Source organism: Emys orbicularis, chromosome 7, assembly GCF_028017835.1.
Source record: "Emys orbicularis isolate rEmyOrb1 chromosome 7, rEmyOrb1.hap1, whole genome shotgun sequence".
NCBI classification, from domain to species: Eukaryota; Metazoa; Chordata; order Testudines; family Emydidae; genus Emys; species Emys orbicularis.
In genome coordinates, this window is record NC_088689.1 from 49,127,305 (window position 1) to 49,147,401 (window position 20,097).

At 38.3% G+C, this 20,097-nt stretch overlaps 1 protein-coding gene across 1 annotated transcript in view; it reads left to right on the forward strand.

The window, feature by feature from the left end:
• Positions 1–20,097, forward strand: part of JMJD1C (jumonji domain containing 1C) — a 244,008-nt gene that overhangs the window by 102,839 nt on the left and 121,072 nt on the right. Inside the window, exon 2 of the mRNA XM_065407152.1 lies at positions 11,538–11,651. The gene's annotated coding sequence lies outside the window, so the exon portion shown is untranslated. The remainder of the gene's footprint in view (positions 1–11,537; positions 11,652–20,097) is intronic.

Here is a 20,097-nt window from a genome sequence, read left to right on the forward strand (position 1 = left end):
GGACTGGCAGTGCCAAGGAACAAAGACAGCTCTGTTTTTTAAGTTTATGATATGGATCGTTTGACAGAGTTTATGCCTGATTGTGAAATGAAGCAAATGCTGATTTAAACTAGTGCTGAAATGTATATAACTGTAAAATAAGCTGCTGTTCAAGTGTAAAAGTTTGTGTTTTTCAACAACAAACTTAGATATTAGTGTTTTCTATAAGTCTCAGAAATAAGTCACCTACATATTGCATGTTACAAGACACCCACTTTTAAGTGATATATTAATTTTGTCTTCAGGGGTTTTATATCACTGGTTTTATAAAAATATTGTTGTAAATTAAAAGAGTAGGCCACAGTGGTGTAAATCTTTTTATATTTGGTGCAGCGGACCTACCGTAGATGTTTGCACCAGTTTTAACTACCTCAGTATATAGAGGTCCTTAACATGGTTAGTGGATTTTCACTGAGAACACTGTAAAATAAAATATTAAAATGGAAATTAATTTATCATTTACCTTTAGCTACTATTCCATTGATATGTGGTTCTATTTAAGTATTTTTTAGCAAAATATGTTCGTTAGTGTGCAAAAGCATTGCTACACTAGATATTAATTTTCTTTGTTATTAAGTTGCAGTCTATTAATAAAGCTTTGTCCAAACACTCAAACTTGTCAGCCCTCCAGACAGCCTTGTGATTTATATTTTAACAAGTGCCTGCCTTGGATATTATTAAGAATTGTCTGCTTTGTGACAGATGTTCTGCAGAGAGTTCAGAATTTCAGTAATTAAATATCACAAAAATATATTGTGCTTTGTAACAGGCATGTTTCAACTTACTGGAATAAATTGCAGCAGTAGAACTCTTACTTAAAGGCTTAGTAAAGGGGCGGGGGGAAAGGCCTAGGTGAATGGAAGTAGTTAGTAAAAGAAGTAGCAGTATATTTTTCTTTAGGGAGGTCTACAACTACAGTTATCTTATTAAAGGTTGAACTAAAATGCTTTTTAAAAACTAAGATCCCAAAGTATTAGCCTAGTACAGGTATAGAATTATAAATAATAATTTCAAAACAAAATACTGTTTATTTCTTGCTTGCTTGACAAGATGTGAAGCCGAGGTTCTGTTTCTCCTGAAAGAGCTGATGATATCGCTAATAGCTAAAGTCCTGATTTTTATAGCTGCTGAGCCCACAACTCCAGGTCGTGTCAATAAGAGAAGCTTTCACAGAGCTAAACTATTTGATATGATTATCCCTGAAGCATAAGGGAGTGAGGCAAGTCCTGCTCGGTGCCAGAGAATTGATGAGCTTCTCAAGAAATGTATGAAGTTGGTGTAAATGAAGTCTAAAGCAGTGCTGTTTCTTCTTCTCTACTACCATCTCTTCTCATGACCAATCTTGGTGCTGGTGAAAGTAGTTGCAATGTTTCAAAAAAGATAGCAGAAGGAAAATCTAGTGAAGTTAGTGTGGCTAAAGTATTTATTTTAAAATATTCTTTGGTGGGGATGAGGAAGAGCTCTCATATCCTTGACTGCTGGTTAGGAGTATAAAATCATAGAAATGTAGGACTGGATCTCAAGAGGTTATCTAATCCAGCCCCCTGTACTAAGGCAGGGCCAAGTATATCTAGGAGACCTTCCACCTCTGATCATCTGTCAGTGGTGGAAGAAGGCACTATCCATCCCTCCTAAACATTTCCCCACACATTCAGATAACTCTGATTGTGAAGCGCTACATTTAGTCTAATAGACCCCTTGAAATCACTTTCCCTGGATGAATTCTGCTAACTATGTAATTTGGGGTCCCTGTAGCCTGTTTAAATTGATTTCCCTAGCTATTGAAATCAAACAATTATCCAGTCTGCAGGTATCAGAAATGTCTTTAAAACATTCCTGATATTCCTAAAACCCTGATTGCCATATGTGGCAGTTGAGTTGAGCCATTCCGATTCTATCACTTGGAACTGGCACGCCTAGAAGGCCAAGGAATACCAAAACTCAAATTTTTGAGGAGAGGATAAGTGTCCCCTTGAATTAAAGTGCAGTTATGCAGCCTTAATTTAGGCTAGGTAATGTCCTAAAGTGAGTACGGATATGATGGTTTGATGCATTGGTTTTGTGTATAAGGTATCATGAACTGTTATGGAAGAAACCCTATCCTGAAGAATGTCTTTAGTGGGCAAAAGACCTTTCAGTTCACCTTTAATTTTTAACCGCACATTATTTTATGGTTTCACATCTTGGTGTATTTATTGCATTCCAATTCACCGTTACGTCTGTCATTTGGAATAATTTAGTATGAGAACAGGGGTAGTCAAGAATTGATTTCATATTATTTTCTTGGCAAATTATATGTCTTCCCCCACTCCCATAAAATAAAGAATGTACCACTGTTTTTTGTTTAAAGAGTTTGGAGGAAATAATGCCTGTATGTTTGGGAATCCCAACCTTCCTTATGATTTTTTCTACCTGTTGTGTATGTGAACTAAAACCGAAGAGTAGATTATGAGCATAATTGCTGAATTTTAGAATAACTTCCTTGGAAACAGTTTTTTATATTAGATACTGCACCCTACATATTTTTTTTCCTCTTTAGAAAGTCTGGTGCATTGTTCGTTTTGTTTTTAATGCAAACGATAATAACTAATAAAAGCACAAAGCATGTAGAATCAAACTTACAGTAATTTGTGGCTAGTTATCAAATAAAATCTGTCATGTCTTTGTTTATTGTAACTGTACATGTAAGTTGGTAATTCCTGTACAATAGCAGCAAAACACACACTTTTATTGAGTTGTAAGTATTTGTCAGCAGAGAGCAGTGAGGCAGTTGTAATCAGAAAGTGAGGAAAAAATGTATACTTAAAACTCCCCTTTTCTTTTGCATCATTTATAAGCTGTTAACATATATTGTGGGAAACTAAAGGGCTTCCAAATAGTAAAACCCTGCCAGACTTCACAAATCCATTTCATCTTGTAATGTGGTGGGATTGTAGCAGCAAAAGACATATAGCTTAATCCCCTGGCTATGAATGTAGTTTACTTTACCGTCTTCTGATCTGAGTGCTTGTTGGTCTTAAATCAGTCCTGTATTAAAGCTCTTATCCTGCACCCATCTTCCCCTCCCCCCCCCCCCCCAGTTTTAGGGCAATTTGTTGGCACTTTTGTAATAATAATAGTGAATGCACAGCAAACTATGTTAGGTTTCTGGTGTGTTCCTAAACAAAAAAAAAAAAAAAATCAGTAGCCTCAAAGCTGTTTACATTGTTTATTACACTGAGATTTGAAAGAGAGAAAATTTAGATTTTGTAAAATACTAATACACTGGACAAATTGCATTTTACTTATCATTGCTAACAAAGATTAGATTGTTTTGAAAATTAGATCCAATAACTGCTCTTTTTTATTATCTAAAACAGTTTAGGAAATCAGAATTGTTTAGTAGCAATTTGCTATAAAATTGTAGAATGGCTGGGGTGTTAAAATCCAAATTGACATTCTCCTTTAGGAGGGAGACAGACACCAGAGGCCTACCATTTGTATTCTTATATCCTGTCTCTTTCAAATAAATCGGGAAAGTGAAAACTTGATATCTGCATTTGCTGTATGGCAAGGACGGTAAACTTGAGCTGTCAGTCTCGCCACTAGTCTGGCTTTGTCTGTAGTTAAAATTATGACCCACTCTCTCTGGCCAGCCAAATGAGTAATCGGTAATGTGACTCGTGCTGGAAGTGACTCCATCACCACCTGTGACGGGGGATTAGTTACAGTTTACAGAGCACCGCCTCTTCCCTTCTTTCAACATGCCCTAAGCAAAGAACTGGTTTCTCATTTGGGTGTCTGCGCTGCTGGAATCTACTGCACTGTTTCCAGGCAGAGAGAAGTATCCTTCGAGAGGCTTTTTTCTGTGGATATCTAGCTGCTGTCTGGCTGTGCTATCTGTTTGGAGTGTCTGCTTGGTTATGTAAGCGGCCTTGGCAGAAATTATCATGACCCAGATCTGGGGACGCAGTAGTGCTTCAGCTGCAGGATTTCTCAGTCGTTAACACCACACTGTTGATGACAAAGACCGAGTTGTAATCCGCCTCCTTGCCACGGCTGAGACGGAGACAGGATTTGCTCGTCGAATACTTGTTAGGTTACAGCCTGGGCTTGGTTTTCATCTCTTAGCTTTTCTGAATGTTCAGTGTCAAAGATGCAAGTGAATCCGGAAATAGTTGATTAAAAACCATTTTCTTTAGATTTTTAAGACTAAAGTGGTGTGTATGAGTGGGTGAGATCTTGTGAAAACACTGTTCTAGAACAAATGGGAGATTTACCAGCTATGTGACTGCCATGACTTGTAAGAAAACTACTTTGAGTCTATCGAGGACAAAGTAAGATTTATATCTTGTTCTTTTCTTGTCTTTTTTTTAATTAATACTTAAGTTGTAGATTTTTTTTTTCTTCACTGAGTGTGGAATGGGCTATTTGAGATTTCTCTGTTTTAGAAATATAGCAAAACAGTATTTCACTTTTTAAAATAGTTTTTAATAAAACTCAGTTCTCATAGGACATTTAGAAAGGAGTAATATAAAAAAATTAAGATACAGTATAATAAGTTGCTAGTAGCCTGTGTATGCTGTTACCCTTACTTCACTCAGTGTTTTTAAACAGTTTTACTTTTATTCCAGATATGCTTATTTTCTTACTTGTAGCAACTGTGGTGGTTGTCCCAAACCCCTAACTGGCTGAGAGATTAGATTTGACATTCCTACAGGACACTAATGTTAAATAAAATTTGCAGTATCATATTAGGGTATTGGTTATATTAATGTTTGTTGTTTGTAAACCTCGTATTTGTGAGATGCAAAAGGTGTCAACAAAAACCAATTTTTGTATAGGTAGTTTTCTAAAAATACTTAAAGGATTGAGTACAGTTATAAATTAAAAAATCATGGAAAAAATAATGTAAACGATGTATGTATTTCCTGTTACATTTTAAATGGCGTGCTTTCAACATGGTGTGTGCTGAGCAGCTCAATTGTGTTGTAAGGACTGTGGCTGATTTATTTTAAAAATGCCTTTCAGGGAAGGCTCATCTGGTCTGCTTTTTCTCATGTGAATGGAATGTAGTGCAGCATGGAGCTCCAAACAGGATACAGTTGTTCTAAGCATTTTTCCTATGTAGTGGTAGGCCATAATAAGGCAGACATCCACACACTATTGGGAATTTATTTTAGTTTGGTTCAGTGTGTGATATGCTAGTGAACACATGTTAGTGCCATTTGTGTAACCAGTAGTTAGATATTCTTTTCCAACTCCGAATATAGAATATAAAAGCATTTTTTTCTGTTACTTTAACAGTCTTCTGCAGTAATATTGAATTATAGACTGTTTTGTGGCCAGAATTGTATTCCACGGTGACTTTCATCAGATGGCAGCTCCCTAAGGCTGTAGAAGTACCTAGCAGAATGATAGATCTGCCCACTCTTGAATTACTTACTTATGCATGTGTTCTATTTACATTTCTTTACATTCCAGTGCATTTAGACGTATAAAATATTTAGTACTAATTCACTGGAAAAGCCAGAATAATATTAGCAGAATTTAAATTTTGCTTTATTAAAATAAATGCATACATAATTTCTTGTTTTCATATATGAAGATTGTGAGTTGGCATGTTAGTAGAACACGTGATTATGCTGCTGATGACTTAAGTATTTAGATGAATAATTGATACATTGTCTGCCACTTAAAACCGGGTGTATGTTGAATTTAGATGATTTTAGATGTGCCCTTCATTTTTTTAAAGAACATGTTAAAAATTATTCATAGATGAAAATGTATCTAGTGTATGTAGTAAATACTAAAATAAATTTATAATTAAAATTTAATTTATGGAGATATCCTATCTCCTAGAACTGGAAGGGACCTTGAAAGGTCATTGTCCAGCCCCCTGCCTTCACTAGCAGGACCAAGTACTGATTTTGCCCCATCACTAAGTGGCCCTCTCAAGGATTGAACTGATAACCCTGGGTTTAGCAGGCCAATGCTCAAACCACTGAGCTCTCCCTTCCCCCAATACAGTGTATGTCAGAATGTATTTAGTTGATTATAAAGGTGTGTGTGTCATGGTTTTTGTGTGTGTGCATTAAATAAATACTTTAAAAATATATATATATTATTTTACTTACAAGATCAATGCAGTTACTTAAATGTAAATATCTAGCTTACATCTTTGTAGATTCAGGTCATTTAGTATTGTAGAACTAGTGTATTATTGTAGAAACAAATTATTTAAATAATAGTTGAAGGAATTTGTATACATCACATCTTGATATATCAAAAACAAAAATGCCCCACCAGTTTGGCCTAAAAAAATTGGAAACTCTTGTTAATTACTCCTGAGGTTCTAATAATTTTAGTTTCTAATTTTAGCCAGTATTAACAGTTGTTAAACATTATTCTCTTTGACCTAAGTTGAAAAGCCGGGATGTGTCCTAAATTGTGTTTTTCAAATTGGAAAATAACTAGCTCTCTCACAGGAAATACAAAAAATGTGTGGCTCCTGTATAAGAGACAGGTTATAAGAAATGAGCTTGTATTTCAAATCCCATTTTATTTATTTTTTATCTTTTGCTACTTGATAAAATAAATCATGGCAACAACCAGCTATTAGGAAAAAAAATATAGCTGCTTGGAGGTTTAATGATTAAGCCGCATAATGAGAACATGCCAGTGTTTGTTTTATCTTAATTAAACAGTTTGACTAGAAAATAATATATGGAAATGTAAGTTTATTTACTAGCATATATAAAATTAGTGCGTATGATCTTTTTGAGTATTCTACTTTAAACAAAAAATGTACGAAGTTATCTTTATTTTTTTGCTAAAGAAAGCAAAAACTGGTGAATATTAATGTTACCACTTTTAGTTAAAAACAGTAACTGTTATTTAATTTCAATACTTTTTAATGGATAAAATGCTGTAAATGTTTACTAGGCAAACGGATATTTTAACAAGGCCAATATACCATATAAGAATAATACCTAAATGACCTTAGTGTGAGATGAAGAGTGGGGCTTTAGGCATTTGAGTTCAATACCCACCTAAATAATATGAATTAATATTATTACATCTTGAATATTTGAACATACCCTAATGAACTAACCACACAATTTTTTTATTTAGCTATAACTTGAGTATTCCTTGCAATGAGAATTAGCCACCGTAATAATGTAGACATTCTAAAAATAATATTCTGTAGACAGCAGTTCTCAAGTTTGAGGTCCATGGACCCCACTGGTGCCCTCTGTGCTCTTGCTGATGGTCTTCAGAGAGCTGGCTGGTCACATGGTAATGGACTACTTTGTTTCCAGCTGCTTAATTGGGTTAAATAAATCTAAAAATACACTGTATGTTTTCTTGATGCTACTACTTTATGTAAGCAATATCTATAGTTGTTACAGGGGTACTGTGAACATAAATGGGAGAGGTGGTTTGTGTGATTGCAGAGGTGAGGGGAATTTGTCTACAAGACCCACAATATGAAAAAGTTTGAGAACCTCTGTTAGGCAACGAGAATAATTTTTTAAATATGTTAATCCACCCAATTTCTGCATCAAGGTCACAAAAGCCTGAAAGTTGCATGGTGTTATCAGCCTGAGAGCTATGCTATATGCCCCCTCCACGCAGGTACTTTGCTGCATGCACTGATACAAAGCTGTGTTAATCATTATTTGATGATGTAACGAAGGAGCAAGTCAATTTAGGCACTATATATATTAAATATTAATGACATTGGTAATAAAGAAACTAAAGCATTTGTATTCATGGAACTTCTTTTGGCGAAGCACTCGATCACAATGCAGTAAAAGTAAACAGGAGTGGAGGCACCAATTCAGAAAAACTCCAAAGTCCTACGTTGCTTAAAGTTAATCATGTGCTTATGTGCTGTTTTGAATTGATATAGACTTAAGTATGTGCTTAAGTGCTTTGCTTAATTGAGGCCTTTAGGGTTTTAAGTCCTAGAAGCATATGGCTACAAGAAATAAAAAGGGAAAGCTATGTGGTGTTGCCTGTGTAAAGGAGAATTGGTTGCAGGCTGAAGATGTTCAGTTTTTCCCACTTCCAGCATATAGACATGGTTCTCAAGAGACTTACTCTGGTTTGTAAAGAAGCTTTTTCTCTACAGTCTTGTAAAGAGGCCACTTGGACCTCCTTGTATATATTTTCTTGTCGCTATATATTTGACTGGCTAACCTCTGGTAGCTGAGTCCTACATGCTGTAGTTGATTAGTCTCTCAAATTTTTTTTTTTTTTTACTCATTATATGTCTTCTGTGGCGTGAGATGCTGCTTATTGGAATTCCCACTGTCTGGGCTGGCAGGTAGAAAAATGAAGAAACAGTTGAAGAATGACAGTGTTTTTACTTGATGCTTTGCTTCTCCAAATCTCTTACTATATTCCAGTTCAGGAGTCTCACTGAGTTGATGGAATCTGGACTGTTTTTCCAAGAATTCTGACTTCTCTTTATAGATGTTTTATATAAGAATGTTTTCCATTACTGCTTGGGAAATTTCAAACTAAGCACATTCAGCTGGCCTGCCACCCCTATTATAAGGAGGTGTGGCATTGCACAGTTTTGGTTTATTTTCTGTCTGTCTGCTTGTAGGAGGATTTATATTCCCAGACTGTCTGGGCTGGCCTACTAAGGGGGTTAGAGAAACTAAATTAGTAGGTATTAAATTACTTTTCTGAGTAGAGAACCACATTCACAGATATGATTTGGGATCAGTTCATATAATACATGCAATCAGATAAACTGGTGTTTTATATGTAACTTACTATGTAGTATTGCCAAAGACAAACATTATGTCACACTCCAGATAGAATGTAATTAACTAAACAAAAAAAAACTATGTACAGATATATGTATACAGAATCATTTTTGTTGACTTAAATTTTTAAGGCAATGTAAAGAAATCAGTTTGAAGAAGAAATAGAGTATATGTAAATATGCGGATGCTAATCAGTAAATAGAAAAACTAAACCATCAGAATTGTTAAATTAATCTGCTTGTTCTTTAAAACTGTATTTTGGCACATATGGTTTGTTCCAGATTATAGGGTTTGAACTCCATTCTTTACTGACTCAAAAGACTAACTATTCCAAGGCCAGTTATATGTAAACAACTTGAGTAAAGGAATTCTGTAAAGCATTAGAAGTTACATAATTACCAACCATTGAGGATCCATGATTGCCCAACATTCCAGCACATTCTTTCCTTTCTCTGTCTCTTCCTTTCCTTCTGCCCCTTCTAATCTTCATTTCCCCCCCCCCCTCCCCCAAATAATCTCCTATAGCTATCATACTTTTGAGGACTACTGATTGGCTGGTGAATTTTTTTCCTTCTCAGAGACGGTAATAGAAGGGGTTATAATTAAGAAAATACAGAAACGAGCAATGTAGCATGCTAAATCTGCATGGTAAATATAGAGAAAGTAGCTCCCTTCCCCCAAACAGGACATAGTTAAAATAAACTAATACATGGCTCTGGGAATATGTCTCCTCATTTGCTGTATAAGTGCCAGACCTATTAAGCTCTGCAGGTTTTTTTTATTTTTTTACCGATAACAGTAACAAGACAACACCCTAATAAAACATAGTAATCTCTGGTGATGGTATTCTTAATTTGTAAATGAATAACAGTGAAGTTAATTTTGCCTTCCAGTTGAGTTTTGTGCAGACTTCATTCTGTACTTTAGAACAGCTCTAAAAGGAAGTGTTTAGGAGGGTGGGGTTTTGTTTCCATTTCTATTATTTTAGAGAAGTTATTAGTCCAGTATATGCTTTCTCAAGAAGAAATAAGTCTCTTTTTAAGATGATTTCATAGTATATTCCTATTTGGATTTAGATAAATAAAGCAAGTGTGAAATTTCTGATTTGCACTCCAACTGGAAAAAAAAAAAGGGCGGGGGGTTGGAGAGACTGATTCAACATGTCATGTTGTGGAACAGTAATTCATAATGGAGAAGTTCCTGCCTGGTTGGTGAGATACTAAACATTTTAATGGCGTTTTTCTTGTTTCATGTTTAACATATCAGTGTAGATTACGATTGCTGCACTGTTTAGGTGACCAAAGTAAAATTCTGTGTGTGATTGTCCCAGGCACATTATTTTAGCTATCTGTTCGCCCTCACTTGCACACATACTCTCTCGCATATGTGGCATATACATTTTGAGTGTGTGTGTGGTGTTTCTTATTTTTTTTCCCTTTTTCCTCCTGTATACTTACCTTATGCTCTCTGTTTTGATGTATTTTCCTTTCATTGCCTGTTGTATTCCCTCATTCCTGATTTTCTATCTTGTACAGTTTTCTTCATCTGTTCTTTCTTTCCCTTCTTTTTGTTGTTGCATTGTGCACTTTGTCTTTGCTGAAAGTTCCCTTTCTTGTCTTCCCCCAGTCCCTTAATCACTTCCTCTTTCTGCTGTCAGCCCATTTTCACAACCTCATCATATCTCCTTCTGCTACCCTCAGTCACTTTCCTGGGATTCCCTCTCACCAATTTCTCATCTAACTCCTTCTTTTGGTACACCCCTGTCCAGTCACACTGTCACTGTACTTTTTCTGGTCCAGGAAACTCCACCCCCACAGATCAGAGTGACTGCTCAAGGGGAACCTTCTTCCCCAGTTATACTTTCTTCCCACTCATTCTCTGTAAGATTCTCCTTCCTGCACTAAATGGGAGAGTTCTAAAGCATTTTGGGGCCAGAGGAGGCAGCAGAATTTCCACTTGGAACAAGCACATCATTCTCTGAATCGGTGTGCAGGAGCTGATAGTTCTCTCTAACTGTGGAAGAAGCCATCCAAGGAGAGAGAAGAGCATGTCACTGGAGGCTTAGAAGCTGTCCTGTCTGAGGCTGCTGTGTTGGAGCAGCTGAGTCTGATTGCTGGTAGGGGAAGGAATAATGTAGCTTGGAGGGAGTGTAGAAGGGAAGATGAAAGTAGGAGAGGCAATATAAGCGGCAGAAAACAGGAGAGTGGGGAAACTGACGAAGCATGGTGGAAGAGAATTCAGCAGAGATGAAGGGTGCAGTCTCATGCCTGCATTTCCTTCCACCATGTTGTCTTAAGCAGATGCTGCTGTGCAAGCCTGACCTGCAGGCTGAAAGTGGCGACCTGAATATGCAACTGTGTAGCTAGGGTACAATCCAGTGCACTGAAATGGAACATTGATCTTCTGTGGTAAATACACTCTTGCTGAACAACAATGTGGACAAGGAAGACTATGTATTGCAGTTCTGTGTTCTCACCCTAGTCTTTCCACTGACAGCGCAAACAAACAAGCAAAATACGTTCAGGTTCCTATCTTAAATGACTAGCTGTTCTGAATGAGCAAGAAATAATTAAGCATTAACTGGGTTTTTGATTAAAGAAATAATGGCTATCATATGAAACATTGGTTGATAAATAACACATGATTTTATATTTGTTGGAACAATGGAGTAAAGGAGGAGTCAAACCTTATCTTGGTTCTTTGAAATTCTTAGCATTGTTAATTTTATTTTTTCAGACATTCAAGCCCTTGGTTGGAAAAAGTGTGTACAGTTCAATCACTGCAGTAGAATTCCTTGTGGACAAACAACTGGATTTTGTAACTGAAGATAGTGCCTTTCAGCCCTATCAGGTAAGAAATATGGGTAGTGTACAAGTACAAGTCATCTAGTTTAATTGAATCCCATGTGCCTTATTTTTAAAAAGCTTTTTATGGGCCAAATCCTGTGTAATGTTGAGCCCATTCATTTCCCGTTGGTCAGTGGAAACAAAGTGCTCACCATTTCACAGACTTTAGTGGTGAATCTGTAAAGGGAAAAAAACTACATATAATGTGTCACAGATCCTCCTTCAAAATAAAATTGCTAACCTGTTTGTTAAAAGTTAATCAATACAGCTAATTATGGAGTAGATAACAGTATATTGTCTATTCTTCTGGAGCTGTGCTTTGGTCATTGAAACTCAAGTAGTGCAATTATACTTGATTATTTATTCTTCTCTTAAGACTGAATTACAATAGTTTATTTTCTTTTTAAAAATAGTCTGATTCCTCCCTCTTGGGTGACATAAATGGATAATTGCTGCTGTTTCTAAGTTTGTTTTCACAATTCCAGCATTCCGGATTCCTTAATCATAGCCCTAATAAATTAGAAGAGTACTTTCAGTATGTACTGAAATGTATGTGTTTAAGACGTGGTGTTTCTGAGGGATCTAGTCACTTGAATCCTTAGAAAAACATAATTTGATTTTCTTTAAAGATAAGATTTCAAAACATTTCTTCCATGGTAAATATAAAGGGATAGAATACTGATTTTTTTTTTTTTTTTAACTTCTGACTATATAATCAGTCCAACACAAAGTTGCCATAAGCTGTCTCTCTATTGTAGGTTATACAAAGTTAATACTTTGAATCTGTTTGAGAGACATTGTTAATGGCTGATCAACACCACAATAATGTTCCTCCCTCCTTCAAAATTACTGTAGTATTTTTTCCAAATACATGGCTTAAAGAAATAAAATGGAAATAAGACCTATATAGATCACTTAATGGTTGATGCTTTTGTCGTGAATCACTAATATTTGAGAACCTAAACAAATTCAAAACTATCTGTCTGAGTCAACTTGTTCTTAGTTTACTAAGAAAATGCCTGCTTTAATTGTCTTTTGCTTTGCATGAGAGAGAATTTATTTCCTTAAATCTTGCTATTACATTTGTGGCAAGCATCCTTATTTTGGCAGTAACTTGCTTTGGATTCCCAGAGAACAATCTGAGCAAATTTACACCAAAGCAAAAGTCAATGTATGAGGAAGAATGTTGCATCTTGTAAAGCAATGTGATTTCTGGTGAGTTGACAGTCATCTAGCCATGCAATAAGTGTAGTGGATAGGCATCAGGGAGGCTTTGTTCTTGCCCAAAAAAAACGTGAGTTTTGTTTGGGGTGGTAAATCAGTATAGAAGTAATACAGTAGTTCTTGGAAAATGTGCCTTTGTCACATGAAATGCTGACTACATCATAATTATTTATAATTAATATTCTATTATAATTACAGCATGGAAAGAAGTAGGATACACTATCTCGTAGCACATTTGTATCTCTTAAATTTTTAAAATAGGTATTTGAAGGTTAAAGATGCTGCATTGAATTTTTTCTAAGGCTAGGTCTACACTGCAGCGGGGTCCGACCTAAGATACGCAACTTCAGCTACGTGAATACCGTAGCTGAAGTTGCGTATTTTAGGTCGGCTTACCTAGCGGTGAGGACGCGGGAAAGTCGACCGCTGCCGCGCTGCCGCCGACTCCGCTGCCGCCTCCTGCCGAGGTGGATTTCCGGAGTCGACGGCAGAGCGATCAGGGATCGATTTTACCGCGTCTTCACTAGACGCGGTAAGTCGATCCCCGAAAAACCGATTGCTACCCGCCGGATCGGCGGGTAGTGAAGACAAAGCCTAAGACTGCTTTTAGGTTTAGGAGTTTTTCGTTTACACTAGAATCGTAATCATCTTCTGACCTGGAGTTATTAATCCTTGATTTGTCTTTAGAAGACATTTCAATCTCTTATTTTCTTGCATAAGAGGAGTTAGTTTCACAGATACTTTTACTTATTATTTTAAAGAGAGGAGTTTTGTGCCAGATTGTTGATATCAGAAACTGAATTCCTATTTTCACTGAAAAGGCATAGTATGAGCAGTGCAGAGTTGTAGCTGTGTCAGTCCCAGGATATTAGAGACACACGGTGGGTGAGGTAATATCTTTTATTGGACCAACTTCTGTTGGGGTACGTCTTCACTTACATCCGGGTCCGGATGTAAGCAATCGATTTTCTGAGTTCGATTTATCGCGTCTGGTTAAGACGCGATAAATCGATCCCGGATCGATCCCGGAAGTGCCCCGGATCGATCCCGGAAGTGCTCGCCTTCGACGCTGGTACTCCAGCTCGGCGAGCGGAGTACGCAGCATCGACGGGGGAGCCTTCCTGCCGCGTCTGGACCGCGGTAACTTCGGACTAAGGTACTTCGAATTCAGCTACGTTATTAACGTAGCTGAATTTGCGTACCTTAGTCCGAAGTGGGGGGGTTAGTGTAGACCAGCCCTTGGTGAGAGAGAGACAAGCTTTTGAGCTACACAAAGCTGACCTGACGAATAGCTCTGTGTAGCTTGAAAGCTTCTCTCTCACCAACAGAAGTTGGTTCAATAAAAGATATTACCTCACCTACCTGGTCTCTCTAGTATGAGCAATATAACATATAGTGGATTTCTCTAACCTTTCCCTCCAGTGTTCCTCTTTCTGACAGGGAGAGGGTCACCACTGTGAGTGAGAGAGAAATTATTGTTCCATGCATCTCAGCTGTCCACTGCTGGACTGAGATCCCCAATTTATGAACCATCAAATTAAAATTACTTGGTTACAATAAGAATCTAAATTACTATTTCACTAACATGGTAACCAACAAATTGCTGAAATTAGAGACTTTTTAACATACTGACGGAACCCTAAATTCTAGATCTAACTGGATACATTTTGTATGTTTTGTGTGCTGTATACCAAGATGCTGAGCTCACTGACCACTTGAACGAAGATTTCATTACAGTAATTATTTGTTGACTTAAGTAGTGAGCTGTTACTGGCATATATTTTGTGAACAGTATTCAGAAGCACATCCCTCCCCCCATTTCCAGGGACAGTGTAGTCTCGTGACCAATTATTTTGTTTAGACTGTGCGAATAAAAATATTGAATGGTAGCGTTCCTAGGATATAAAGGAATCCTTCTGTAAAATACATCATAAGAACAGCCATACTGGGTCAGACCAAAGGTCCATCTAGCCCAGTATCCTGTCTTCCGAAAGCAGTCAATGACAGGTGCCCCAGAGCACCTTGAAAAAATAGATGAGAGCTCCTTCCCTGCCTGAAGGAGCATACAGTCTAAACTAGTTTCTATTTTCATCGTTTTTTAGAAATGCCTTCCATCTTATTTTCTAGAAACAACAGAGGTAAGAGTTGTGGAGTTCAGGAGAAAAGTTTGTTCTCCTGCTCGTTCTAAAATGCCATTAACCCATTTCTGAATGGAGAACTTAAGAACCCAAGTATGCAAACATATATCTATTTTAATCCTTCCTAAATATATTTAACTCTCTGTTTTGGACTCTAACAATGTTGTGTTTTCAGTTTGGAATCCTAGACTGTTTTAAAGCTTTATGGTGAACTAGACTCACCTCCCTCCTTTTTTTTTTTTTTTTGGGCCACACATCATGATGGTAGTCTGAGCACTTAGTTTCAGCCCCATTGGCCCAGCTTTTTAAAGGTATTTAGGCATGCTGTGCTGATTGCTGCAATGCCTAACTTATTTAAGAGCCTAAATCTCATTTTCAAAGGGTATTTAGGCACATGGGTGCCAAAATCCTAGTGACAGTCAAAACAAGCATGATTTAAACCTGCGTGGGGTGACTCCAACAAATTTCATATCCTGTGCTTCAACCTCTGGCCCATTTCTGTTGTAATTAAGATAATGAGCATATTCATCAGAATGTTACTATTAGGAAATAGATGTTTCTAGAACCTTTCATCTGTAGATCACTGGTATGACTCCTGCTCAGATCAGTTCAAATCAGTTGTTATGAAACGCATTCCCATCTGTCTTGTGGCCTGGATGAAATGAGGTTGTTGTCTTAGTCAATTGAGTGCTCAAGCCAGACAAAACAGCACAATGGGCATCCTTTTAGTCTTAGCAGAAAGGATAAGGATTGAATAGGCAAGGAAACTAAATTATTCTCCCCTCTAGAAGCGTTCACTCCAGAACAGGGTTAGAGGCACATTAACTGAGGAATTTTGAGCCACAGATTCCTATGCCACCCATATCTGCTGTGTAGATCAGTAAACTTTAGTTTCTGTGATAGTAGAGCCAGCATTTTCACAAGCATTAAATGTACTTATTTTTCAAAAAAATGGGATACATATACTCGCTAAATCACAGCATCTGGTGATTCTTATAGCACTTTCATCTTCTTACTTGGTTAGTAAATCTTGCGCTTCATATGTGTATTTACGTAATACATCTATGTTTGTTGTCATCATAGGATTTCCATTTTTCACGTCTGTATCGGTGCTGCTTGCAAGTCAGTCCATTTCTTCACAGATCAATAAGAAGTTGCTTTGAGGTCCTTCATTTATAATTTGTGCCTACAAGATCCTGAACATGTAATGCAGTAATCACCACCCTATAATTTTTGATTGCCTACCAATCACACACCTGCAGTTTAAATTTTGATTGCTGTATAAAGGACATAGCAGGTATTATTTCTTACCTGAAAATTTTGTGTGTGACTGAGTGCAACTCTCATTCATTAATCTGGGATGGTCAGGCCTGTTAGTCGAATATTTCCTTGTTATGGCAAGACTCTTTGCTTCTAGGGAAAAGTCAAACTTAAACAGAGGATTGAGGCAAACCGGTTTAGCAATGACGTAAATTCTGTCTTGTTACATACAATAAGTGGTGGGCATAAAAATGTTTGCTATACATTCATTATCCTACTATATATCTATAATGAACACATATGAGTATGAAATGTGATACATAAGACAAATTGTCAATATTTTTTGTACTTTGGGTCCAAAATATGGCAAATGTACTTTAAAACTGTTTATATTTTCCATTAACATACAGTACATCCTCCCTATAATGCCCTTCACAATAGTAAACCTTGGGCTATAGCGAACTTGGTACCTGGATCCAGCCCCACCTGCTGCGGCGAGGCGGCTGAGAGCTCCTTCAGCCCCAGTGCTCCAAATGGTGGGACAGACAGTTCCTCCATGGCTGCAAGCAGGGGTTCGGAGGGGGGCAGACAACTCCTCCAACCCTGGGGCCACAAGCAGGGGTGGGTAGGGGGCAGACAGCTCCGCCCCCGGAGCAGTAAGCAGCAGGGGCCCCATGGGAGCCAGAGGGTTTGGCTGCGTGGCTCAAGGTGTCAGCAGTCCTCTCCCACTTCCCCACCCTGCAGCAGGGCTCTTTCCCTGGAACAAACCCCTGGCGATAACGACCAAATGGCTTGGATCCCCAGGGGTTCGTTATAGTGCAGGTGTACTGTATACTGTTATGTGTGGTATGAATGCATATTAAGTTTTTTTTTTTTTAAGGCAAAAACTTGCAAGCATTTAGAAAATTACCCGCTAATACTAGTTTGAGTTGGGTATGCTTCCCCATGCAGATACATAGATACAAGGAAATGTGTGATTTTTTTTCCCTTTAGTTAAACACTCCTTTGGTTCAAACTAAGTACCTGTACTGTTCCTAAACATAGCTAAAATTTGATGTTTTCAGACAAATTCTAATCTTAACAATTATTTCTGAATATTGCGTTTGAGAAGCAAGACTCCATTAGTCAGTTTTTGTACTGATTTTTAAGAGGTTGGGTACTTGTGAACTGGGATGTTTATTTTAAAAAATCAGCTAACTACCTAGGCAGAGGTATAAGGTTCAAATAAGTGGTTTGTTAAAAATATCAGTGAATTTACAATAAACACATAAAAGATATGTATAACCAAGATTGAGTAATTAAAACTGAAATCTGTACCTTTTCTGGAGCACCATGCAAATAATATATAATATCCGACAAACACATCCACTTAAGCAATTATAAATTCATTTTTATAGTATTCCTTGCTGGTGAAAGAGCCAGAATTATAGCAACAAAGCTGCTTCTTATGTTCCTTTGTTTTAAATATTGTAGTTTGCTTGAAAGTATCAAAGCAAGTTCGATATAACACGGTTTCACCTATAACGCGGTAAGATGTTTTGGCTCCCGAGGATATGCTGTGTGTGGTGTCATCAACATGGTGTCTTTATCTGAACAACATTTGGAAGACATCAATCTTTCACAGGCCCAGATCAGTTGTATTATATTGTGGACAAACAACAACAAATCCTTTCAAACATGTTTCCCACAACAAAATACATATAAGAACCAGAAGCACAAAATGTGCACAGCACAAATAATCTTATTGCTTCTTTGCTCACTCTCTGGATAGAACAGAGCAGGGAGTGAACCCACAGGCTGCTATTATGGTTGCCTAGTAACCATATGCTGGAAGTAGTTCTTACACTGCCTGCTGCTCCCAGGACAGCAGCATTAGTATTGCAGGGCCTGCAAACACTGCTTTGTAACCTTTTCTATGGGTTAAATTTTACCCAAAGAGTTTATGAACACAAAATGACCCCAGACAAGAACAGACTGGTTGCACAGCTGGCTGTGGGAGGTTAGTACAAATTCAAATTCCGTTTCTTCACATTCATTACATTTCCTGCAGGGGGTATTTCACCACACAAGGAAGGAAGTGGAAGAGTGTGCACATGACCATCTTTAAAAGTTCCTCTCTATGGGTCCTTTTAAAAAATCAGAAATGGCTGACACAAAAAGCTTTGAAAATATCTTACCAGCTTTTTGTTGTTGGACCCTTTCATCTGTGTAAATCTGCTTCTTCAAAATCTACCACCAACAAGAATAGATGGGAGGAAAAAATGAAGCCATAATTTAGCTGTTTCTTACTGTACCACAGTATTTCATCAGGGAAAGCAGAGGTCAGTCTGTCCACCTCCTACAAATTGAGGGTTCCAGATATCAAGATATAAGGTGTTGAGAACCTAAATGTTTGAGAGATGGTATGCAAAGTGATGACAGGGAAGAGTAAGTCTGTACTGCAAAAGGGTTGTCATTTATCAGCATTGAAAGGTCAAAAGTGTAACCATTTTTAAAGATCGTTATAAATATATATGCCTTACTGATGATGAAAAATTTGCCTCCAAAATGCAGGCTTTGGCATTGATTACATCTTTATTCAGCCCACAGCTATCCCAGGTTCTGAATTTCTCTAGTTAGAGGTATTAGGCATGTATGTAACACCATCCTTCCACTTTCCTGTTGCAGTTTCATTGTTATGAGCAGGAACAGGGTTTCACAGTCCTCACAAGTGTCCCATCTTGGCCATCCACTAGCACTGTTGTGAAGAGAATCCAGACCTTTGCTGCTCTGGATCACTGGGTGTTTTGACCTTCTGGAGCCTCAGCAGGCTCCAGTACTCATTCCTACCTGGGCCTTTCTGGAACATTTCCTAGGGACTGACTCTGTCTGCTGCCCCTTCTCAGAAATGGAGCTTCACAGCCCACCTGCTATAGACTCCCAGGACTGATCCCACCCCCACCCCCCGAGATACTCCAGTTAGTTGAATACACCCTTCTCCCAGAACTCAACCCCAAAGGTCTGAAGCTTCTGGTTTGCAGTTTAACCTTCTCAGGGGCACGCAGCAATTGTGAAACTGTGAATGCACAACTTGCACAGAGTCTAAGGGCTAGTCTACACTGGCAAGCCTTTGCTGCTGCTGCGACAGCGCTTCAAAAAAACCACCTCCACGAGGGGCGTAGCTACCAGCGCTAGGAGTGGCTCCCAGCGCTGGTGCACTGTGTACACTGGCGTTTTACAGCGCTGAAACTTGCTGCGCTCAGGTGGTTGTTTTTTCACACCCCTGAGTGAGAAAGTTGCAGTGCTGTAAATTGCCAGCGTAGACAAGCCCTAACTCATGCTGTTTTATTTAATCATACAAAGCACAGGAGAGTACTGATCCCAGCTCCGAGTCCTTGGTGCCTTCTGGGCGCAGAGAGCAGGTAGGGCCCCCTCCCCACTGAGGCTGGTGTTACATACTGAGAGCATGGCTACACTTGCAGATGTAGAGCGCTTTGAGTTAAACCAGCCTTCGGAGAGCGCTGCAATCTGTCCACACTGACAGCTGCAAGCGCACTGGCGTGGCCACATTTGCAGCGGCATTGGGAGCGGTGCATTATTGGTAGCTATCCCACAGAGCACCTCTTCCTATTTGGTGCTGTGGCTTGTGGGAAGGGTGCGGGGCATTCTGGGTCCTGTCCCAACGCCCTGTGATGCATCGGTTCGCATCCCAGCAATCCCTCTGCTTCCGTCCACATTTGGCGCCATCTTTCAAAGTTTTTTGTGCTGCACGCTCTGTCTTCCCTTTCGGTCTGCGGGAATGGAGCCTGAACTGCTGAGGAATATGCTGACGAGTGTGGCCAGCACATC